General features: G+C 38.4%; 2 long non-coding RNA genes across 3 annotated transcripts in view; one reads left to right on the forward strand and one right to left on the reverse strand.

Moving 5' to 3' along the window:
- The window catches only part of LOC138752717 (uncharacterized), a 41,272-nt gene extending 34,261 nt beyond the window's left edge, over nucleotides 1-7,011 (forward strand). Inside the window, exons 3-4 of the long non-coding RNA XR_011350870.1 lie at nucleotides 4,562-4,692; nucleotides 6,726-7,011. This is a non-coding gene — a long non-coding RNA (uncharacterized lncRNA). The remainder of the gene's footprint in view (nucleotides 1-4,561; nucleotides 4,693-6,725) is intronic.
- The window catches only part of LOC138752716 (uncharacterized), a 57,778-nt gene that overhangs the window by 15,798 nt on the left and 18,005 nt on the right, over nucleotides 1-23,975 (reverse strand). Inside the window, exon 1 of one of the 2 annotated variants that reach the window (XR_011350868.1) lies at nucleotides 10,939-11,145. The exons of the other annotated variant lie outside the window; for it this stretch is intronic. This is a non-coding gene — a long non-coding RNA (uncharacterized lncRNA). Of the gene's footprint in view, nucleotides 1-10,938; nucleotides 11,146-23,975 lie in introns of those variants that run through there. 2 annotated transcript variants of the gene reach the window in all.

Here is a 23,975-nt window from a genome sequence, read left to right on the forward strand (position 1 = left end):
GATTAGAATGGATTTTTTAATTTAAAGTCTTGGGTAAATTTGGTTTTGGGTTTAATTTTGTAAATTGGATTAAAGCACTTTACAGAAATCCTAAAGCTAAGTAATTACTAATGGGCAAATATCTCAATCATTTAATATGACCAAGTCAAGTAGGCAAAGTTGTCCTTTATCTCCTGCTTTGTTTGCATTGGCTATAGAACCTCTTGCACAAATGATTCATATAGATCAACACTTAAAAGGTTTTGCGGTAAATCAAACTGAATATAAGATTAGTTTATTTGCGGATGATGTGTTGGTATATTTGACTCAGCCACAATTATCATTACCTAGATTTTATAAGCAACTGATAGATTATGGAAAAGTTTCTGGTTATAAAATAAATGGGGATAAAAGTGGAGTCACAGAATTATGATTATTCACAATGTCAAAGAAATATTCAATTTAAATGGTCTAACACTGGGATTAAGTATTTAGGAATACATACAGATAATAATTTTAAAAATTAATATAAATTACATTATATTCTGTTACTTAAGAAAGTAAATGAGGATTTGAAGAAATGAATAACTTTACCTATAACTTTGATGGGAAAATTTGATTGTATTAAAATGAACATCTTTCTGAGAATTCAATACTTGTTTCAAATTTTGCCAATTTCTTTACCAGAATTTTTTTTTCAGGAATTAAATAAACAAGTTAGAAATTTTTTTTGGAAAGGTAAGATAGGTAGAAAAATTAACATGGAGATATGAACAAGGTGGATTACTACTTCCTAATTTTAAGAATTATTAAAAGCAGCACAATTAAGGTTTCTTACCTCCATATTTAGAAATATTAAATCATTATGGGTGGAAATGGAGTTAAATAAAATTGAAAATAATAACTGAAAAATTTATTTACAAATGTTTGTTGACAGAGATGCTCCATCATCGAAACATTTGATTAATATTTGGAATAAGATTAAATTAGAAAATGATGGAAGCTCTCTGACACCAAAAATGCCATTATTTAAGCCTCTCATAACTTTTTCAAAAGATAATCCTTTTTAAACATATGACATAGTAAAGGAATTTGTAAAATAGGGGATTGTTAAGAGAATGGTAAATTCATGTCATTTGATCAGTTGAGAATTAGATATGATATTCCACATAAAACTCTTTTTGTTATTGTTAATTGAGAGCTTATTTGAGAGAAAAATTAGGACAGGAAATGGTATTAAAGGACTGTATGGAATTAAATCAATTGATGACTGATGGAATTGTCAAGAAGTTTATTTCATTAGCAAGAGAAAACATCTAAATTAGGTTTATTTAGGCCAAAGGAAAGAGGAGAACATTATTTAAATATACCAATAGATCAACCAATTTTGCAAAATTTATGTAAATATGCTATGTCTAATATGATTGACGCAAGATATAGATTACTTCAGAATAACTTCAGTATAATTTTTTTTGAATCGATTATATATTACGCCTCAAAAATTGAATAGATGGAAATTGGATCAATGTTTTAGATGTAGTGAAGATATTGAAACTTTTCTTCATTCTGCATAGCCTTGTTCAAAAGTCAAACCTATTTGGGTTTCTGTTAACAATTTTTTTTGCAACAGCTTACAAGTGTTGTTTTTCTGTTGAATCCAGAGTTATATTTTCAAAATTCCCCATCAAAAATAACTCCTAAATTACATTTATCAGATTTTCAATTAAAATTTGTTAAATTAGCTCTGGTGATAGTAAGGAAATGTATTGCTGTTACTTAGAAATCAAATGTCTCTTTAACATTAGGAAGGTGGCAAACGGAGATTCAAAGTTGTATTCTGTTAGAAAAAAATTACATAATTTGAGAGGTAAATATTCTATATTTTTACAGATTTGGAGCCTGTATGCTTGAACATTAGGTTTGAATTTATAAATAATTCTTTGATTTGTCCAAACCAGTGAAGTCTTCCCTTAATAAATCATTTACTTTTGTGAAATGTTTTTGGGATCTTTGAGTGTTTCCTGAAGCAATCCAATTTGATATATATCTATATTCATTATAGTATTTTAGTCATTTTGGTTTTTTTTTTGTAGTTTAGTGTAGTTTTTAATGGGGGATAGGTAGGGGATGGGGGTTGGGAGGGGGTTTTAGATGGGTTTTTATTTTGTCATTTTTTTTCTCTTTATACAGATCAACATGTATTCATTCAATTGTTTGTAACAATGTGATACATGGTTTCTATTTGTTTTATAAGTGTTGATTTTAAATAAAATATTCAATCAAACTATACATTTTACTGAATTCAATAAATCCCCTAAAAATATTTTGTTTTGATACATAACTATTTTTCCAACCAAATATGATTAATAAACATCCTGCAGGAATTTTACTAGTTGCTTCAAATAATGCCACACAATTTCAGTAAAAAAAGGACTTCAATAGAGCAAATCTGGTAGGCAAAATAGATTTCTGCTGTAGGTTAGTCCTGATTTCATAAGTAAATTAAGATCTAAAAATGAATAACAGGTCATTTGATTAAAGAAGCAAAAGTATGCATGTTATTGAGTGATTCTGCATGGAAAAAGCCTGTTTTCCCACCTTTTCAACTAATCTTATTTTCCATCATTTAGCTCTCAATGCTATAATGTTTCAAGAGCCATTTAAATACTTATTAAATCATGTGTGAGTAGCTGCCTCTATCAAACCTTCAGAAAGAGTGTTTCAGACTTTAACCACCCAATGTGAAAAAAAACTTTGTTAAGTCACGGCAGAATGTCTTACTATTTTTCTTAAATTTATGACTTATAGTAATCTTGAGAAAAGCTTCTTATCATTTATCCTAACTCTAGCCTTCATAATTTTGGAATACCTCATCCAGTTTTCCCTTTCAGTCTTCTCCACGCCAAGGTAAACATCGCAGCTGAATCTGTCCTTTCTCATAGCTGAAGTGCTATATCCCAGGCAACATTTTGGTGTATATCCTCTTCTAGAACAATTGTAGAAACCTGTAAATTTTTCAGTCCTTCTAGTCTGTGCTGAACCATTTTTTTTGCCGAATCCCACTGTCCTGCACCCAGTTTATAGCCACCCATTCCTCTCCCATCCATGTACCTGTCCAAATTCTTCTTAAATGTTAAAATTGGCCCCCATTTACAACCTCAGCTGGCTGCTTGTTCCACACTTGCACCATTCTCTGTCTGAAGAAGTTCCCCCTCATGTTCTCCCTAAACTTTTCCCCTTAACCCATTTCCTCTGGTTTGTATCTCAACTTCAAAAAGCCTATCTATATTTACTTTGTCTATCCCCTTCATAATAGAATTTGAGATTCTATCAAATCTCCCCTCATTCTTCTATGCTCCAGGAACAAAGTCCTAACCTGTTTAATCTTTCCCTGTAACTCAGTTCCTGAAGTCTGGTCAACATCTTAGTAAATCTCTGCACTCCTTCTATCTTATTGATATCTTTCTTATCGTTAGGTGACAAAATCTGCATACAATACTCTAAATGTGATTTCACCAATGTCTTATACAACTTTACTATAACATCCCAACTCTTATATTCAATACTTTGATTTATGAAGGCCAGTATTCCAAAAGCTGTCTTTAAACCCTATCCACCTGTGATGCCACTTTCAGGGAATTATGTATCTGTATTCCCAGATATCTGTTCTACTGCATTCTCAGTACTCTTCTATTTACTGTTTATACCCTGTCTCAGTTTGTCCTTCCAAATGCAACATCTCACACTTGTCTGCATTAAATTCCATTTGACATTTTTCAGTCCATTTTTCCAGCTGGTTCAGATCTTTCTGCAAATTTTGAAAACCTTCGCTGTCCACAATGTCTCCTGTCTTAGTGTCATCTGCAAACTTGCTGATCCAATTCACCATGTAATCATCCAGATCATTGATATAGATGACAAACAACAATGGTTCCAGCACTGATCCCTGAGGCACACCACTAGTCACAGGACTCGAGTCTGAGAAGCAATCATCCACCATTACTCTCTGATTTCTCCCATCCAGCTGTTGTTGAATCCAGTTTATTACCTCATCATGAATATCTTCCTGACTAACCTCCCATGTGAACCCTTGTCAAAGGCCTTACTAAAGTACACATTGATAATATCCACAGTCTTTCCTTCATTCACATTCCTGTAACCTCCTAGAAAACCTCTACAAGATTGGTTAAACTCAACCTACCACGCACAAATTCATGTTGAGTATTCCTAATCAGTTTCTGTCTATTCAAATAATTGAAGATCTGATCTCTTAGAACACCTTCCAATAATTTATCTATTGCTGACGTCAAGCTTATTGGCATATGATTTCCAGCAGAAGTGGTGAATGCAGGTTCCATTTTGACTTTTAAGGAAAATTTAGACAAATACATGAATGGGAGGGCTATGGACTGGGTGCAGATGATTGGATCTAGGCAGAATAATAGTTTAGCACATTGTAGATGGGTTAAAAAAAACCTGTTTCTATGCTGTTGTATTCTTTGGTTTTATATTCACCTTGTGAAAATTAAGGAAAAACAATAATATTTGTATAACTGATGCATTTGTTGCCTATGTTCTTCAGGTTTGAGAGGCACAGCCAAAGAAGCCTTGGAGGACATCTTGTACAGGGAATGAATACTTAATGAGGTCGATAGGATATCATTGCAAAGGGCTGCTTGACTGTGATGGAGGGGAGCTCAGAAGGAAGCTGAGGTAGACTGGGCACTTTAACCCAAATATTGTTACAAATACATCAATTAAAAAAAAACTTGTATGCTAGGTTCAGGAAGATTTTTCTCATGATTATTGTTTAATTATCATTATTATTTGTGACTGAATGCTGGTATTTGATTACTAAGTGTATCAGATGCTTTTGCTACACTATTTCTTTGAGACAAAGTGAGTTACTCAACCCTTACCACATCTTGTAGTATTGAAGTTTTGTGTTCTATCCAGACTAAGTAAGGTTATAGTTTCCCTTCTACAGTGGACATTGGTGATTGAATTTTTTTAAAATAAAAGACAATAATTATGGTTGTCAAAATATTATCAGATTCTGAATTTTACATAATGTCATTTTGTGATTTAAAACCATATCTTGTGAGTGGCTTGTCCTATAATTTCACCATGAGACTACAGAAATCATTTCTATTGTTTTTTTTTGAACTGATACAATAATGATATGGTTTTAAAAATAAATTCTGAAGCTGTCTCTGAAATGAATCATTCCTCCCTCCATAAAAGTCATTCCTGTGAAAAATGGTTCAATGATTCAGAGACTGATCCTGAATTATTTTTTAAAAACTTCTTCTAAAGGTCGTAGAGATCGGTACAGTATGAAAGATTTGTAAAAATGTTTTGCGTGGAATTTGCACTTAATATAAATGAAGTTCATTGTGGAATATCCTGGCTGGAACAATATAAAACTTGATGACAGTTGCTTAGTGGAACTAAGTTTATAAAATTATCATCATAATATGATAAAATCAGTACTCAAAGCACATGGAGAACAAATCATTCAGTTTAAACATCATGGCCATTTCCATAAAGTGTACATTATAGCTATTTATCCTTCATTATAAAATATTAAAGTATAAGCATTGTGACAATAGCACAGTCCATTATGGATTTGTTATTGTCATTAATTGCATAATGGATGATATGTTATGTTGCAATACTTACTTACATCATGACTATAAAGAGATTGAGAAGCCAAAAATGTACAGAGAGCAGGAGAATGAGCGAGGCACCCTTGGAGTGATGAGAGAGACAGGCTCAGTCATTGCCTGTTCCTGGTTGTCTATTCCATATTGCAACATCCCAGGATAACAGATAAATAGTTTCTTCCAAGTCTCTTATTAATTGAGAGGTTTAAGAGGGAAGGCATGAGGGTGAGGGCATGAGTACACATTTAAATCCAAAGCAATTTATTTGATAAGAGTATAGATAGCAAGACAGATGATGTGTGGTAGCATGTGGGAACTGACAAGACTCTAATTTAGTTCCAGATTACCGTAAATGCAGCAAATGCTTTCTCCTTGAGGAACATAGGCTTGGAGTTGATGAACTGAATCTGAGCTTCAGACACTGTGATCCACCTGGGCACTGTGCTCCAGGAAGCGATTGCAACCCTGAGATAGATTACCCTTGATGGTCTCTGAACTTTGACCAGAGACAGCAAAAGCAGCAGGTAGAGCAGTCTACAAAGTAACTCTGCGGCAATTTCAATATTTATCCTTGCCCAAAAGATATGAGGTTTGAGTGAGAATAGCCATTTCATGTACGATGTGAACATGTTAAACCTGCAGGAACATAATGGCATAATTAGTCCCAGAGGCTCCTTTGCCTGTCCAGTGCCATTATTAAGGACATGCTTTCTGAGTTGGAGGGAAATAATCTAATGATCATGGTCCATGTAGGCACTACTGACATAGACAGGACCTGATTGGAGGTTTTACTGAGTGATTACATTAGATAAAGTCCTCCTTGATCTTATAGTCAAATTCTCTTGCAATTAAGGTCAATATACCATATGTCTTACCAAGCATTTAGCTCCATCAAGCTTGACTATGGACCTCCATCAATTTCATGCATATCAATATTGAAATTTCACATATGTGAACAATATTGAGCTTGAAAAATATTATGGAAAATGCTTTTATGTTGTATTTTTTGCTACAAAGTTAAAGAACTAAAGAAGGACAATGATATTTAAAGGGATTATTAATACAATCTCTCCATTGCAGGCAAAATCTTCGCTAGGATTCTACTAAATAGAATAATACCTAGTGTCGCTGAGAATATTCTCCCAGAATCACAGTGCGGCTTTCGCGCTAACAGAGGAGCCACTGACATGGTCTTTGCCCTCAGACAGCTCCAAGAAAAGTGTAGAGAACAAAACAAAGGACTCTACATCACCTTTGTTGACCTCACCAAAGCCTTCGACACCGTGAGCAGGAAAGGGCTTTGGCAAATACTAGAGCGCATCGGATGTCCCCCAAAGTTCCTCAACATGATTATCCAACTGCACGAAAACCAACAAGGTCGGGTCAGATACAGCAATGAGCTCTCTGAACCCTTCTCCATTAACAATGGCGTGAAGCAAGGCTGTGTTCTCGCACCAACCCTCTTTTCAATCTTCTTCAGCATGATGCTGAACCAAGCCATGAAAGACCCCAACAATGAAGACGCTGTTTACATCCGGTACCGCACGGATGGCAGTCTCTTCAATCTGAGGCGCCTGCAAGCTCACACCAAGACACAAGAGAAACTTGTCCGTGAACTACTCTTTGCAGATGATGCCGCTTTAGTTGCCCATTCAGAGCCAGCTCTTCAGCGCTTGACGTCCTGCTTTGCGGAAACTGCCAAAATGTTTGGCCTGGAAGTCAGCCTGAAGAAAACTGAGGTCCTCCATCAGCCAGCTCCCCACCATGACTACCAGCCCCCCCACATCTCCATCGGGCACACAAAACTCAAAACGGTCAACCAGTTTACCTATCTCGGCTGCACCATTACATCAGATGCAAGGATCGACAATGAGATAGACAACAGACTCGCCAAGGCAAATAGCGCCTTTGGAAGACTACACAAAAGAGTCTGGAAAAACAACCAACTGAAAAACCTCACAAAGATAAGCGTATACAGAGCCGTTGTCATACCCACACTCCTGTTCGGCTCCGAATCATGGGTCCTCTACCGGCACCACCTACGGCTCCTAGAACGCTTCCACCAGCGTTGTCTCCGCTCCATCCTCAACATCCATTGGAGCGCTCACACCCCAAACGTCGAGGTACTCGAGATGGCAGAGGTCGACAGCATCGAGTCCACGCTGCTGAAGATCCAGCTGCGCTGGATGGGTCACGTCTCCAGAATGGAGGACCATCGCCTTCCCAAGATCATGTTATATGGCGAGCTCTCCACTGGCCACCGTGACAGAGGTGCACCAAAGAAAAGGTACAAGGACTGCCTAAAGAAATCTCTTGGTGCCTGCCACATTGACCACCGCCAGTGGGCTGATAACGCCTCAAACCGTGCATCTTGGCGCCTCACAGTTTGGCGGGCAGCAGCCTCCTTTGAAGAAGACCGCAGAGCCCACCTCACTGACAAAAGGCAAAGGAGGAAAAACCCAACACCCAACCCCAACCAACCAATTTTCCCTTGCAACCGCTGCAATCGTGTCTGCCTGTCCCGCATCGGACTGGTCAGCCACAAACGAGCCTGCAGCTGACGTGGACTTTTTACCCCCTCCATAAATCTTCGTCCGCGAAGCCAAGCCAAAGAAAAAGATTAATACAATCCATTAGTTATTTATATTAAAAAAAAACTTTCTTAATGCCCATTGTTTTCACATGTACAATATTGCTATTTGGAGCCCAAGAGACCAAGAGTCTGAATGTAGAAGCTTTTATACAACAAACCATTTTGTTAAAAGCATAGAGTAACAAAAACCCTGGATATAATGACTGCGTGTCAGAGGTCATGATGGCTTGAGAAAGATTAACAACATTGTGTATAATCTTTTACGGAGAATTTAAACATGATAAGCGTCCATTTTTTTTTGGTTTGGAGCAAACATTTTATATTTATTCTACCTGCTGGTTTTTATGATTGCTGCCTGAAGGCAGAATCAAGGGTAATGGCTTTTTGGCTGAATTCATCAATAAAAAAATTATGAATGACTAAAGCAAATTTGTTTCTCATTCGGGACAGGCAAATTGTAGTTGCTGGGAACTTGTGCAAAAGCTGAATTTTGTCAAGATGCATCAATTGTAAGTAAATGAACATGAAGGTTCTTGTGTAAAGGGTGGTGAGTGGGAAATACACAAGTCTTCCCCATCTGTAGGCTAAGAGACGGCAGAATGGGATGGGATTGCAGGCAGAAGACATGAGGAAGAGGAGACTATTATGCACAGGTCAATGTCAAGATATATAACCCCAGGCCAATGGAGGCAGAGCTGGCCTGATTAATTACTCAATTCATAGAATAATCTCTCCCATCTACCAGCAATCTGTTCCAACCAGACAGCAACATGAGCTCTCAGCAATCTCTGGGGTCTGGTCTGAATTTTATATAATATTTTGAAATAATATTTCAAATGCTCTCAATAGATGTAATATTACACCAGATAGAATTGTAGTGTCTGGAACACAGATACACATTTTGGACATTAGACCCCAAAAACAAAGGAGGGAAAAGCCAGTTTAACAGAATTGTCACAATTTTAGTGGAACTTTGCACCAAGGATCTTAATTTAAAAAAAAAATTTAGACATACAGCATGGTAACAGGCCATTACAGGCCACGAGTCCATGCTGCCCAATTTACACCCAATTAACCTCCACTCCCGGTTTGTTTCGAATTGTGGGAGGATATCGGAGATGGAAAACCCATGCAGACATGGGGAATATGTACGCACAAACTCCTTACTGATGGCAGAGAGTTCAGACTCAGGTCCTGATGCTGACATTGTAAATGCATTGCACTTACCACTACACCAACCATGCCACCCTACATGTTTTGCTTTCAGAACTGACAGTTTACTGTGCTTTTCCAGCATTTACTGTACAACTTTCATATTAAGATTCCAAAGGGTAAAAATGGCAAAAATAACAAATGGCAAAAATGACAAATGAGTTGAACGAAATCAGTTACTCACATTTAGTTGATTTCCTCACAAGAAATGAAAAAGTTTTAGTGTATGGGGTTGTGTTATTGGTTTATGCCAATACTGAATAGCAATTTCATGCCTTCTCTCTTGTATCAGTCTAATTATTCTATTTTTGGGTCTTTTCCTTTAGCATCTGGATTTTTCACAAATTCTTCTGAACTGCTATTTCTAGAATTTGTAAATAAAATAGTTTGCTAATAAAGAGACAACTTTAAAATCATTAAATTTCTGCTTCTTTTTGATTCCAACAAAAATGTTTTCAGTTTGCAGTCCTAATGATTAATTCTAAATATTAGAAACTCTTATATATCCATTTGTTTCTGTTTGAATTTGCAGTTTTATACTTTTATTGAATGACTGTCAATTTGTTGCAATATCAGATGACAGTATAACTTTATATAGTGCAACAAATATGCAAGAGCTTCTGCCTCTCTACATTATTAAGAGCTGTTAATATAATTGCTGCCATTGCCAAGAATGACAAATACATCACCACAGGTGAGATACATGTTAAAACTGTAAAGGAATTCTTGTATTTTTGTTCTGCACAACAATTTCATCTAACAAATTGGTTGTAAAAGTGATATTTGATCAGATGTGTTGCTTATATAATTACAACATTCATAAACATACTGTCTTTAATAGAGGGGTTGTCTTGCATTTTAACTCCAAATGATGTTCAAAAGGTCAAAGGTTGTTATCCCCTTGAGGATTCCGCTAGTGCCGATAACGTATATGGAAACAAAACTGAACAGTTCTGACACCATGGCCAGAATGATTATACTTTAGCCCCATCAAGTGAAATAATAATGCATTACAATGAAAAGCTCGATCATTCATCTCATGTCTTAAGATTAATTTTACGTTGCAAATTAGCTTTCTTATAAATAAGTGGATTTTGGCAGATTTTAACAGGTGATATTATTTTCTGATGTATATAATTTGGATTGTATTTAATTATTGTAGTCATTTTACTATAATATAATCATTTGTCATTCTTTGTGTTTTCACTTCCATTTGGGTGAATGGAGCAGTATGGTGCATTGGGGACCAGAACATCCTGTGCATGCAAGCTGCATTTGTTCAAGTTCAAGGTCAAAGTCAAATTTATTGACAGAGTACATACATCCAATCACATACAACCATAAGATTCTTTTTCCTGAAGGCCAGGCAGACTTTCTACCTATCGAATGTATAAACTGTATTCAAGAAAAAAGATATGTATATAACCATATAACCATATAACCATTTACAGCACGGAAACAGCCCATGTCGGCCCTTCAAGTCCGTACCGGTTCACTTGATCAGCTCCACTAGCTCCACCGCAAACTCCTGAAAAAGTAGAGGCTTTCTTCATGATGCCATTGGTGTGTTGGTTCCAGGAAAGATCTTCCGAGATAGTGACTCCCAAGAACCTACATTTGCTCATCCTCTCCACCTCTGATCCCCCATTGATCAACCCCAACCAACCAATTTTCCCTTGCAACCGCTGCAACCGTGCCTGCCTGTCCCGCATCGGACTTGTAAAAGAGAAATGTAAACAAACTGTAAAGAAAGAAAAAATATTCAATAACAAATAATGAAAAAAGTAAATGAGTCTCTGATTGAGTGTTGTTTAGGCGTCTTATGGTGGAGGGGTAGCAACTCTTCCTGAATCTGGTGGTACATACGTGTCTTGTGGCACCTGTACCTCTTTCCTGATGGGATGATGATCATTAGAAAAGTGTTCAATGGTTCTTTTTCTCTCTCTTTCTCTTCCCATCTCCCACTTAATTTATATCTCCCCTTATTGAATGCCAAATTTCCCACTACCCATTCACCTGTGCATCCTTCATTTCTTCTCTTTCTTTCTTTGCTTTGGCTTCACAGATGAAGATTTATGGAGGGTTATATCCACATCTGCTGCAGGCTCGTTGGTGACTGACAAGTCCGATGCGGGACAGGCAGGCACGGTTGCAGCGGTTGCAAGGGAAAATTGGTTGGTTGGGGTTGGGTGTTGGGTTTTTCCTCCTTTGTCTTTTGTCAGTGAGGTGGGCTCATATAGCATTACTATAACTACTACCTTTTCATCATTACATATTAATTCAAACCCTTCCTCCCTTTTATCTCCTTAATTTGATTTAATTACCATTTCCCCTGACCCTGCCATTCAATTTCCACTCCTCGCTCCTTTCTAGGCAAGAATTCATGACAAATGTTTACTATATTTTGTTCTTTCAGCCAGATTCAGGTGGGGTAGACAAACATCTTTTAATTTGGTTAGGAAACACCTAGAGAGGTTTCATGAGAACCAGGAAAATGAGAAGATATGTTAGAAGATAAGCAGAATCTGATTCTAACTGCTACATTAATTCATTTGATCAGAGATGTTTCCTTTGTACTGATCAATCTGGCCCCACTTTAACTGTTACTGAAGAAACGTCTTTGATCAGGTGAGAATTAATAATTAATGCAGGAGTTAGAATCAGATTCTGCTTATTTTTATCTGTTACGTGCTCATAGAAAGGCTGAGGGACGTGCCTAACAGGCCAGACTACATTCAAAAATGTGAACAACCGAGCCACAATAGCCGGTTCAAATAAAGAAAGTGATTTACCTGAATTTGGAGAAATTGGTAGCAAGTCTGGAAGGCTGCAATGTGCCCAATCAACAGATCAAGTGCTGTTCTTCATGTTTGCTTTGGGCTTTGTCATAAGAGTGCAAGAGGCCATCGACTCATCAGAGAGGAAATGTGATAAGGAATTAAAGTGGAAGCAGCTTGGTAACACCCAAAGATTGAGCAAAGTGATTATCCAATTTGTTTATTTCCTTCAGTGTAGAGGAGACCACATTGTGAACAATTAATACAGTACATTAGTTTAGAAGAAAGCAAATCATTCCTCAGTTTGGGAAGATTATTCCAGCCCTTGGGGCAGCTGAAAGGGAAAGTGTGAAAGAAGCAGCATTACAGCTCCTTCGATTTTAATCCTCTTCCCTTGCTACATCAATGACCACATTGGTGCTCTTCCTCTACTCACACAAAAGTTCATCAGTTTTGCTCTGAATTCCATCCTGCTTTCATATTGACATGATCCATTTCTGACTTTTCCATTTCTGGATTTCTCTATCACCACCTCAGAGGATACTCAGCTGCACACATCCATTACAAATCCACTTACACCAAGTTATTTTTACTCTACTTCTTCCCATTCTATCTCCTGTAAGGACTCGATTACAATCTTTCAGATTATCCATCTTTATCATATTGATCCAATGGCAAGATATTAACTCATAGACACCTCTGAAATATCTTCCTCATAAACCATGTCTTCTATTTTATCAAAGTAGACAAAGCCCTTAATCGCAATTAAATCCTTTTGATGCCCATGGAGCACATCATGAAAAGTAATTTGAACACAAGTTCCCTTTTATTCTTCCTGGGAAACAAACAGCTAAATGATATAGTTCAGTTTTAAAGAGTAATTCTTTAGACTCAGATGAAATACTGCATCTCACAAGAGAGAGTGGCAACAGACACAATAGCTTAAGAAACAGTCTCAATTGTTGAAGACTGTCTGAATTTTCAGGCAAACCTCAGCAATTTCAGGACTCCTACATAGAAAGGGCTTGATCTTGTTTGCTTAGCCCTGTCAGTGATCTTCTTGCTATACTCCACTGTTCCATTGATTAAGGGTTAAATAACAGAGTAGGAGCAGGCTGAGTTTCCAAATATATACACTGGGGACTCCCCATTGCAAATGCAAACAATTTTTCTCTATTACCCTCTCTAAACCTAGCATCATATTATATACCTCTACCAAATCTTCACTCAACTTTTTTTTCTTGATGTATGGGATACAACACCAACATCTTCTAGTAGCTGAATAGCTTCAAGCCAGAACATTTTGTTAAAATGGATGTGAATCTACTCTCAGCCCTCTACTAATCTCTGATTTTCAAGTGTAATCCCATGATTCCCCAATTCCGAGTCAATAATTTGTATAAACACAAATTAGCTGATACTCATTATCCAATTAGAAAGCTGATATCTGGTGATGTAAATTTTATTTAACATTTTTTGGTTATCTTCAAAAATGTTCTCTTGCTTTTTACACTCTGCCTCTCAATCTCCATTTAAATTCCCTTTGGCTCCCTTCTCTTTACACTTCACTCTCTCCTACTCTTGTTCTCCTATTCCTTGTATTTTGCTTCTTGTTATCCCAATCATTTTGTTGCTTAACTGTTGACCTCTCACTTTCCCTAAATAAGTTTCCCTTTTTCTAAATAACATGAACAGAAAGGGCAAGGACTTAGTCCACACTCAGCCATAGATTAGAGAAATTAAAGGGAGGGGGAGTTTAAGATTGACTTAATGGGCCAGAAGAATGGTCCTCTCCCTCTAAAGTAGCAGTTTTCAAACTTTTTCTTTCCATGCACATATCAGCCTAAGTAATCTCTATTGCCATACGTGCTCGGTGATTCGTGAGGGATTACTTAAAGTGGTATGTGAATGGGTAAAAAAGCTTGCTCTAGACCCAATTGTTACTGAAATATTTTTCTTGAGAAATTTGTCATTGTCCCATTTCCTTTGGAGTTATGAAACTGCACATAACAAGTCAATTAGGGACGATTAAAACAGTGGTTTTCAAACTTTTTTTCTTTCCGCTCACATGCCACATTAAGCAATCCCTTACTAATCACAGAGCACTTATGGCATAAGGAATACTTAAAGTGGTATATGAGTGGAAAGAAAAAGCTTGAAAACGACTGCTCTAAAGGCATGCGTAAATTGCATTAAAAAGGAACAATTACAAACTAATAAAAACAGCATTACGTTTCATATATATCATTATGGTTACTCCAGCTTCAGTCAGCAGGCTTGGCAATGTAAGGCTTCCAATTTTATTCAATATAAATCTTACAATAGCGTTCTTATTCTTGAATGAGGTGTGTTGCCATCAGGTTGGTATTAAAGCAGGTAAAGGAGGGGAATGCTAAGGAAATATATTGTCTTGATTAACACTCATCATTTTCTGCTATATGGAATAAATTTGATGTTATATTTTCTGCTTAATATTTATAAAGCTTAATGTTCTAATTAGCCATCAGATTCTGTCTAAAGTGTCTCACTTTATTTCAATAGTTAAGATAAGTAAGTATACAATAGATGTTCCTATAAATGTTAACTTGGAAAATTCTTTTGGCTAAAATTTAAAATGTAACATCAGAATCAATTTATTGTCATGAACAAGTCATGAAATGTGGTGTTTTGTGGCAGCGTCACAGTGGAAACATTCATATTATGAACCATCTAACAACAATAATATAAAAATAATAGTGTACAAAAAGTAAGGCCGTGTCTTTGGTTCATTGATTATTCAGGAATCTGAGGGCAGCGGGGAAGAAGCTGTCCTTGTGTCACTGAGTGCTCGACTTTAGGCTCCTGTACCTTTTCCCCGATGGTAGCAGAGTGAGGAGGGATAGAGGCTACTTTTTTAAGATACCACCTCTTGTAGACATCCTCAATGGAATGGAGTCTGATGCCTGTGATATCGTAGGCTGAATTAGCAACCCTCTGGAGTTTTTCCTTGGTGCCTCCATATATGACAATGGTGCAACTAGCCAGAATACTCTCCACAATATACATGTAGAAGTTTTCGAGCATCTTCGGTGACAGACTGAATCTCCTCAAGCATAAAGTATAGCCACTGATGGTCCTTCTTCATGATTGCATCAATGTGGAGGCGCCAGGACAGACCCTCAGAGATGATGACTCCCAGGAATTTGAAGTTCTTGACCTTCTCCACCACTGAGCCCTTGATGGGGCTGGGTCGTGTTCCCCTGACTCCCTCCTGAAGTCCACAATCATCTCCTTGGTTTTGGTAATGTTGAGCGCAAAGTTGTTGTTGTGACACCACTGAAAGAGCTGATCGATCTCCCTCCTGTACGCTTCCTCATTGCCGTTTGTGATTCTGCCCATAACTGTAGTGTCATTGGCAAACTTGTAGATAGCCATGAAATTGTGTAACTGTTGTGTAACATATGTAACTGTTGGTAATTTACTCCACTTGATCTTAATGCAATAATTTACAACTAGTGTTTGATTTCTTCAACACCAGGATGACTAGGATGTGATTGTGCACTCACAATAAGGAAGCCATTGCTCAGACCATAGCTTAAAAAAAAGGCTGCAACATTCAGCCTTGGTACTCAGATCTATTTATGCTGCAAATATGACATTTCTCTGGTACTTCGGGACTAATTCCTTGTAATTATATGTTTCCTTGAAAAATGTGCACAGTTATTGAAGGACAAAGTGGTTTAGTTGGTTAGAGATATGGTGATTCTTTTTTATTGGTGTGTAGCATTCGCGCATCGGAGTAAATAACGGGATCATCAGTTGACAGGTTCATTCCAAAACTCGTTGCTTTATTGTTTTCTCATTGAGCATTTTAAAGGCACTTCCTGTTCCTGCCATTGGGAACTGGAAGTTGTGTTCCTGACTGGCAGCTATTCATGCTTCATACGTGCGGGTCCTTTCCTTGAGGAGAAAGGGAAGATGCCCGGCACCGACAGCTGCTTTGACTGTGTGTGCGTTACAATCGGAGCAAATTCGCCTGAACGTCAAACATGTTGGTTGCCATATAATAACCCCCCCTCAGAACCAGCGATCGCACCCCCCACAACCCAAAGTCTGTACTTTCTTCTGTTTTGGCGGCTTTCCTCTACACTTGCGTACTTGCACTTTGACTGGCTTTTCCAAGTCCATGTGCTCCGGCTTTAATCGGTCAATCGTGAACACCTTCTCTTTTTGAACTGCTGTGAGGAGGGCTTTAGTGAACCTCTGGACTTTGGCTGTCTGACACTGAATGCATGTCCTCGCCTAGTCACTAACTTGCTCTTTGAGGCCATGCCACATGAACTGACTGGATACCATATGAACTGTGGTTCGGATGGAGGGGTGTACTAGGCCATGTACAGAGTCGAACACACGCTGTCTCCAGGCTGCCAGGATGATGGGGTAGGGATTGCCTGTGGCCGTATCACAAAGGACCTTCTGCTCACCTGGACTCATCCTGCAGCTGCCTCTGCTAGCTCCGAGTAGTTGATCCCTTGTGCCAATGCTTGGATGGTTGGCTTGGATAGAGCATCTGCCACAATGTTGTCTTTACTAAAGATGTGCTGAATTACTGTCGTAAACTCCAATATATACGAAAGGTGCCAATGCTACCAGGCTGACCAAGGGACTGATACCCTGGTGAACACAAAGGTTAGGAGCTTGGGGTTAGTGAAAGCCCTTCCAGAAAGCACCTGAAGTGCTGGATGCCAGGTAGAGTGCAATGCTCTCTGTCGAAAGCACTTGTGTTTCAACTTGGGTGGCCTTAAATATCTACTAAAGAAGGCCAAGGGCTTAAAGTGTCCATCCACGAGTTGTTCCAATACTCCGCCAATTGCCGTGTTTGATGCGTCCTCTGTGAGGGCTGTTGGAATATCTGTCCAGAGCACCTATTGCATATGGAATACTTAATACTATTGCAAGTGGAAAAAGAAAGATTGAGAACCACTGATTTAGAGCATAACCGAGTGGAATATAAAAAGGTACCTGTTTCTTCCCCACATCTAAAACATATTTTGGGTATATTAGAATGTAAATTATGCAACTTCTGTGGGTTAAGATGTTCTACCCCTCAGTGCCCGACTTCACCATTGATGTCCTTTCTTGGTCTGTCCTTCCAAAATGCAACACCTCACACTTGTCTGCAATAAATTCTGTCTGATATTTTTCAGCCCATTTTTTCAGCTGGTCAAGATCCCTCTCCAAACTTTGAAAACCTTCTTTGCTGTCCACAATGCCTCCAATTTTAATGTCATCTGCCAACATGCTTATCCAATTTACCACATTATTATCCAGATCATTAATATAGATGGCAAATAACAATGGTCCCAATACCGATCCCTGAGATACACCACTAGTCACAGGACTCCAGTCTAAGAAACAATCATCTACCACTATTCTCTGGCTTCTTCCATTCAGCCATTGTAGAATCCAGTTTACTACTTCATCATGAATACCTAGCGTCTGAACCTTCCTGACTAACCTCCTATTTAGGACCTTGTCAAAGTCCTTACTAAAGTCCATGTAGACAACATCCACATCCTTTTCTTCATCAACATTCCTGATAACCTCCTTGAAAAACTGTAAGATTGAATGTTACAACTTACCACGTACAAAGCCACGTTGGCTATATAAACGATAGTACATCTGATCTCTTAGTACTCCTTCCAATAATTTACCTACTACTGATGTCAGGATCTTGGACCTATAATTCCAGTGTTAATTTTTGAGCCTTTTTTAAACAACGGAACAACGTGAGCTGCCCTCCAATCCTCCGGCATCACACCTGTCGCTTAGAACATTTTAAATATTTCTGCCAGAGCCCCTGAAATTTCTACACTAGCCTCCCTCAAGGTCTGAGGGAATATATTTCCAGTCCCTTGGGATTTATCTGCCTTTATTTGCTTCCTCCTCTTAATGTATAAGTTCCTTGACCTCACTGCTTGCTTTCTTTACTTCCCATGACTTTATGCCCATTTCCTGAGTGAATACTGAAGGGAAAAAAAATCATTTAAGATCTCCCCCATCTCTTTTGGCTCCATACAAAGCCAACCACTATGATCTTCAAGGGGATAAATTTTGCTCTTGATTTCTTTATTGAGGTTTTCCTTGCAATTTTTAATCTACCTCAAGTACATAATTTGCTCCATGTTGCCTATACCTGCTATACACCTCTCTCTTCTTTTGAACCAGATCTCCAATATCCCTCAAAATCCAAGGTTCCCTCTGTCTGTGAACTTTGCCTTTAATCATGACAGGAACCTACAAACTCTGTACTCTCAAAATTTCACCTTTTGAAGGTCCTCAACTTAATTTGCACATCCTTGCTGGAAAACAACTTATACCAAATCCACACATTCTAGATCCTTTCTCATTTTCTCAAAATGAGCCTTTCTCCAGTTTAGAATCTCAACCAAAGGCCTAGATCTATTCTTCTCCATAATTAAATAGAAACTAATGGCATTATGATCACTGGACACCAATGTTCCTGCACATACTCTGCACCTCTCCTGTCTTGTTCTCTTAAAGGAGATCCAGTATTGCATCCTCTCTAGTTGGTGCGTCTATATATTGATTTAGAAAACTTTCCTGAACACATTTGACAAACTCCAAGCCATCCAGTCCTTTTACAGTATGGGCGTCCCAGTCAATATGGGGAAAATTAAAATCTCTACTATCACATCCTTGTGTTATGTGCAGCTGTCTGCTTTCTCTCTACAGATTTACTCCTCCAATTTTCATTGAATATAATACAACCATGTGAGTGTGATCACACCTTTCCATTCCTCAGCTCCACCCATGTAGCCTCAGTAGATGAGTCCTCTGGTATGTCCTATCTGAGCACAGCTGTGATATTTTTCCTGATGAGCAATGCCACTCCTCCCGCTTTCATTCCCCCCCCCCCCATTCTATCACGTCTAAAGCAGCGGAAGCCTGGAACATCTAGCTGCCAGTCGTGCCCCTCCTGCCACCAAGATTAACTAATGGCAACAATGTCATAATTCCACGTACCAATCCAAGCTGTAAGCTTGCCTACTTTTCCTACAATAATCTTTTTATTGAAATAGATAAAATTTAGAAAATTTTCACCATGTACAACCCATTGACTTCCAACAGTGCATTCAATTTTCACATCGTCTTTTCCCTCCTCCACTCCTCTATGTACTCCGGCACTCTGTTGCCCATCCCTGTGCAATGTAGTTTAACCCAACAGAGAAGCACTGGCAAACCTTCCTGCAAGGATATTATTTCTCCCCATCCCTCCCCACCCCCACTTCCACCCCCAGTTCAGATGCAAACCGTTCAGTCGGAACATGTCCCACCTTCCCTGGAGGAGAGGCCAATGAACCAGAAACCTGAAGCCATTCCTCCTGCATCATGCAAAGCTGCATTATCTGCCTATTTCTAATCTCACTACCATTGTTCTCTACTAAATTTACCACTAGAAATGGCTCAGACTTCCATACTATCCATGTTAAATCTGCTGGCTTGTAACTTGTTTTTTGCATCAATGTACTCATTGTATTCATTATTTTTACAAACATTTAAAATTATACTTTATAAGTTTCTTTAACAATTAAAAAAGAACATGCTGCCTGTGAACATAACTACTTCCTGCACCCGCTCTCCTAATGGTCTCCTGGAAAGAAAATTTCATTTCCAATTAGAGCAAATTCTTAAACTTGCAGGAGAATTGGTATTCTAGACTGTTGCATTTGACTGAATTCAAAAGCAAGGAAAAGAACTGCCCGTTTCAATTTTTTAATATTATTTATCAATTAATAAGTTTGTTCAAGCATTGAAAATTACCAGTCTTCACTATCACAGAGGTTATTTTGACCTTGGGTGAAAGCATATAAAGGGTGAATACAAGATCAACCAGCAGTTAGAATTTTATTTCTAAATTTGATGAATGTTGGGCCCTTTTTATGCTTTTAGTATGTCAAATTGTGTATGCATTATCCTTAAAATATACTTTGCAAAGAAAAAAGATTGGGTTTTATTTCTTTTCCAATGAAAGCTTGTATAAGAGTTAAGCTACAGTTATATTTGTTCATTAAATGGACCACAAATCTGCCAAACACGGTACATAGTTTCTCCAGAGTAGTGTTAATTTAGTTATACATGAACCAACAACAGAACTGTTGTGAATTTAGTATTGAGAAACTATTAAGCTAGTACATAGTTTGAACAGATGATACCAGGCTTGCCTTTTAATTTATGTTCATGCTTGTTCTAAAAAAACTTAAAAACCGGAGATACTACTTTGCTACCACATAATCTGATAGTGATGGATTTGGTCAATCTTTACAAACTTTTTTACATTAGCTGGAAATGCATGTTTTCCTTTAGTGCTTCTTGCAGCTTCTATGACCTTGTAGCAGAAGCTTGACTCAGCAGATCACAGTTATTCACATTCTCATGCTTTGATCTTCCATCACGCACGCATTGCTTCTTTTATGTGCAGTTATGTATTACCATGTGTTATTTTCCAAAAATAGACTTTATTCACGATAAATTATTTACAAAATAAAAACCATTCAAAATCTCTTCCCGCCCTTAGTTTCGCATCCATACATTTCCATCACTGTGTATTGTTACATTCATTTCTATTCATACCATCACAAACACTATGGCATCTATGGGGACCAGAATCCTGGCAGAGGTATTTGCTAGGGCTACTCAGGATCCTTTAAACTAGAATGGTTGGGGGGAGGGAACAAAATAGTACAGAGCAGTAAGGAGAAGGTTAGAATGCAAACAATGAAAGTTTGTAGTAAGTATTTGAATATGGATGGGCAGGTGATAGAGAAGGGAAATGCTCTGGAAGAAGATGAAGGGCAATTGGCAGGAAAAGTAAATAATGTTGTTCTTAAAGATGAGGGAAAACAGGGATTAAAAAATGGGAAATCCCTGAAATTCATATATTTTAATGCCAGGAGTATTGTAAAAAAGGTGGATGAGCTGAAGGTGTGGATTGATACTTGGAAGTATGATGTGGTAGCGATTAGTGAGACATGGTTGCAGGAGGGATGTGATTGGCAACTGAATATCCCTGGGTTTCGTTGTTTTAGGTGTGATAGAGTCGGAGGGGCAAGAGGAGGTGGGGTTGCATTGCTTGTCAGGGAAAATATTACAGCGGTGCCTAGGAAGGATAGATTAGAGGGCACATCCACGGAGGCTATTTGGGTGGAACTGAGGAGTAGGAAAGGAGAGGTTACACTTGTAGGGGTGTATTATAGACCACCCGGAGGGGACCAAGACCTAGAGGAGCAAATCTGTAGGGAGATAGTAGATATTTGTGATAAGCACAGGGTTGTAATTATGGGAGATTTTAATTTTCCACATATAGATTGGGAAACACATTCTGTGAAAGGAATGGATGGGTTAGAGTTTGTGAAATGTGCGCAAGATAGTTTTTTACAACAATATGTAGAGGTGCCGACCAGAGAAGGAGCAGTGTTAGATCTACTGTTGGCAAATGGGATGGGTCAAGTGATGGAGGTTAGTGTTGGCGAGCACTTCGGGTCCAGTGATCATAATGCCATCAGCTTCAATGTCATTATGGAAAGAGAGAAATCAGGGCCAAGGATTGAGGTTTTTGATTGGGGAAAAGCTAGATTTGAGGAGATGCGAAAGGACTTGCAGGGTGTGCATTGGGACAATTTGTTTTATGGGCAGGATGTAGTAGAGAGATGGAAGTCTTTTAAAGATCAGATTTTGAGAGTGCAAAAGCTTTATGTTCCTGTTAGGTTAAAAGGAGGGGCAAAAGGTTTGAGAGAGCCGTGGTTTTCAAGGAATATTGGAAACTTGGTTCGAAGATAAAGGGAGGCGTACATTAGATATAAGAAGCATGGAGTTAAGGAGATGTTTGAAAGATACATTGAATGTAAGAGGAATCTTAAGAGAGGAATTAGGAAAGCTAAAAGAAGGTACGAGAAAACTATGGCAAGCAGGGTGAAAACTAATCCAAAAGAGTTCTACAAATATGTTAATGGTAAGAGGAAAGCTAGAGACAAAATTGGTCCCTTAGAAAATCAGAGTGGAAAACTGTGTGTGGAACCTAGAGAAATGGGGGAGATATTGAACAGTTTCTTTTCTTCGGTATTCACTAAGGAGAAGGATATTGGGAGATGTGGGATAAAAAAGCAAATTGGGTAAATATGGGGAATATAGAGATTACAAAAGGTGTAGTTTTAAGGCTTTTGAAGAATATAAAGGTGGATAAGTCTCCGGGACCAGACGGGATCTTCCCCAGGACATTGAGAGAAGTGAAGGAGGAAATAGCAGAGGCTCTGGCGGTAATTTTTCAAATGTCATTAGATATGGGGATAGTGCCGGAGGATTGGCGCATTGCACATGTGGTTCCGTTATTTAAAAAGGGTTCAAGGAGGAAGCCTGGCAACTATCGGCCTGTAAGTTTGACGTCTGTGGTAGGTAAATTAATGGAGAAAATTCTTAGAGATAGTACTTATAAACATCTGGATAGACAGGGTCTGATCAGGAGCACTCAACATGGATTTGTGGGAGGAAGGTCATGTTTGACCAATCTGATTGAATTTTTTGAAGAGGTGGATGAGGGTAGCGCAGTGGATGTTGTCTATATGGACTTCAGTAAGGCCTTCGATAAGGTACCACATGGAAGGTTAGTTAGGAAGGTGCAGTCTTTAGGTATAAATTTTGAGATAGTCAAATGGATTGAACATTGGCTGAAAGTGGTAGTGGATAATTGTCTGTCAGGTTGGAGGCCGGTGACCAGTGGTGTGCCTCAAGGATCTGTATTGGGCCCATTGTTGTTCGTTATATACATTAATGATCTAGATGATGGGGTGGTGAATTGGATTAGTAAATATGCAAACGATACTAAGATAGGTGGAATAGTGGATAATGAAGAAGGTTTTCAAGGATTGCAGAGGGATTTGGGCTGCTTAGAAAAGTGGGCTGAAAAATGGCAGATGGAATTTAATGCTGATAAGTGTGAGGTGCTTCATTTTGGTAAGAAGAATCAGAATAGGACATATGTGGTAAATGGGAGAGCATTGAGGAATACAGAAGAGCAGAAAGATTTAGGAGTAACGGTACATCGTTCCCTGAAGGTAGAAACTCACGTGAATAGGGTGGTGAAGAAGGCTTTTAGTATGCTGGCCTTTATCAATCATTGCATGGAATATAGGAGTTGGGAGGTGATGTTGAGATTGTATAAGACGTTGGTGCGGCCTAATTTGGAGTTCTGTGTGCAGTTCTGGTCGCCTAATTATAGGAAGGATATAAACAGAGTGGAGAGAGTGCAGAGAAGGTTTACCAGAATGTTGCCTGGGTTTAAGCATCTGGAGTATGGGGAGAGATTGGACAGATTGGGTCTTTATTCTTTGGAGCGTAGAAGGTTGAGAGGGGATTTGATAGAAGTATTTAAGATTATGAAAGGGATAGACAGAATGGATGTGGATAGACTATTTCCGTTAAGAGGAGGAAAGTTTAAAACAAGAGGACATGAGTTAAGAATTAAGGGGCAGAGGTTTAGAGGTAACATGAGGGGGAACTTCTTTACTCAGAGAGTGGTAGCTGTGTGGAATGATCTTCCGGGAGAAATAGTGGCGGCGGAGTCAATTGTATTATTTAAGAAAAGGTTGGACAGGTATATGGATGAGAAGAAGATGGGGGGTTATGGGCATTGTGCAGGGAGGTGGGATTAGAAAGGGGTGTTTGGTTCGGTGCGGACTAGAAGGGCCTAAT

Source organism: Narcine bancroftii, chromosome 2, assembly GCF_036971445.1.
Source record: "Narcine bancroftii isolate sNarBan1 chromosome 2, sNarBan1.hap1, whole genome shotgun sequence".
NCBI classification, from domain to species: domain Eukaryota; kingdom Metazoa; phylum Chordata; class Chondrichthyes; order Torpediniformes; family Narcinidae; genus Narcine; species Narcine bancroftii.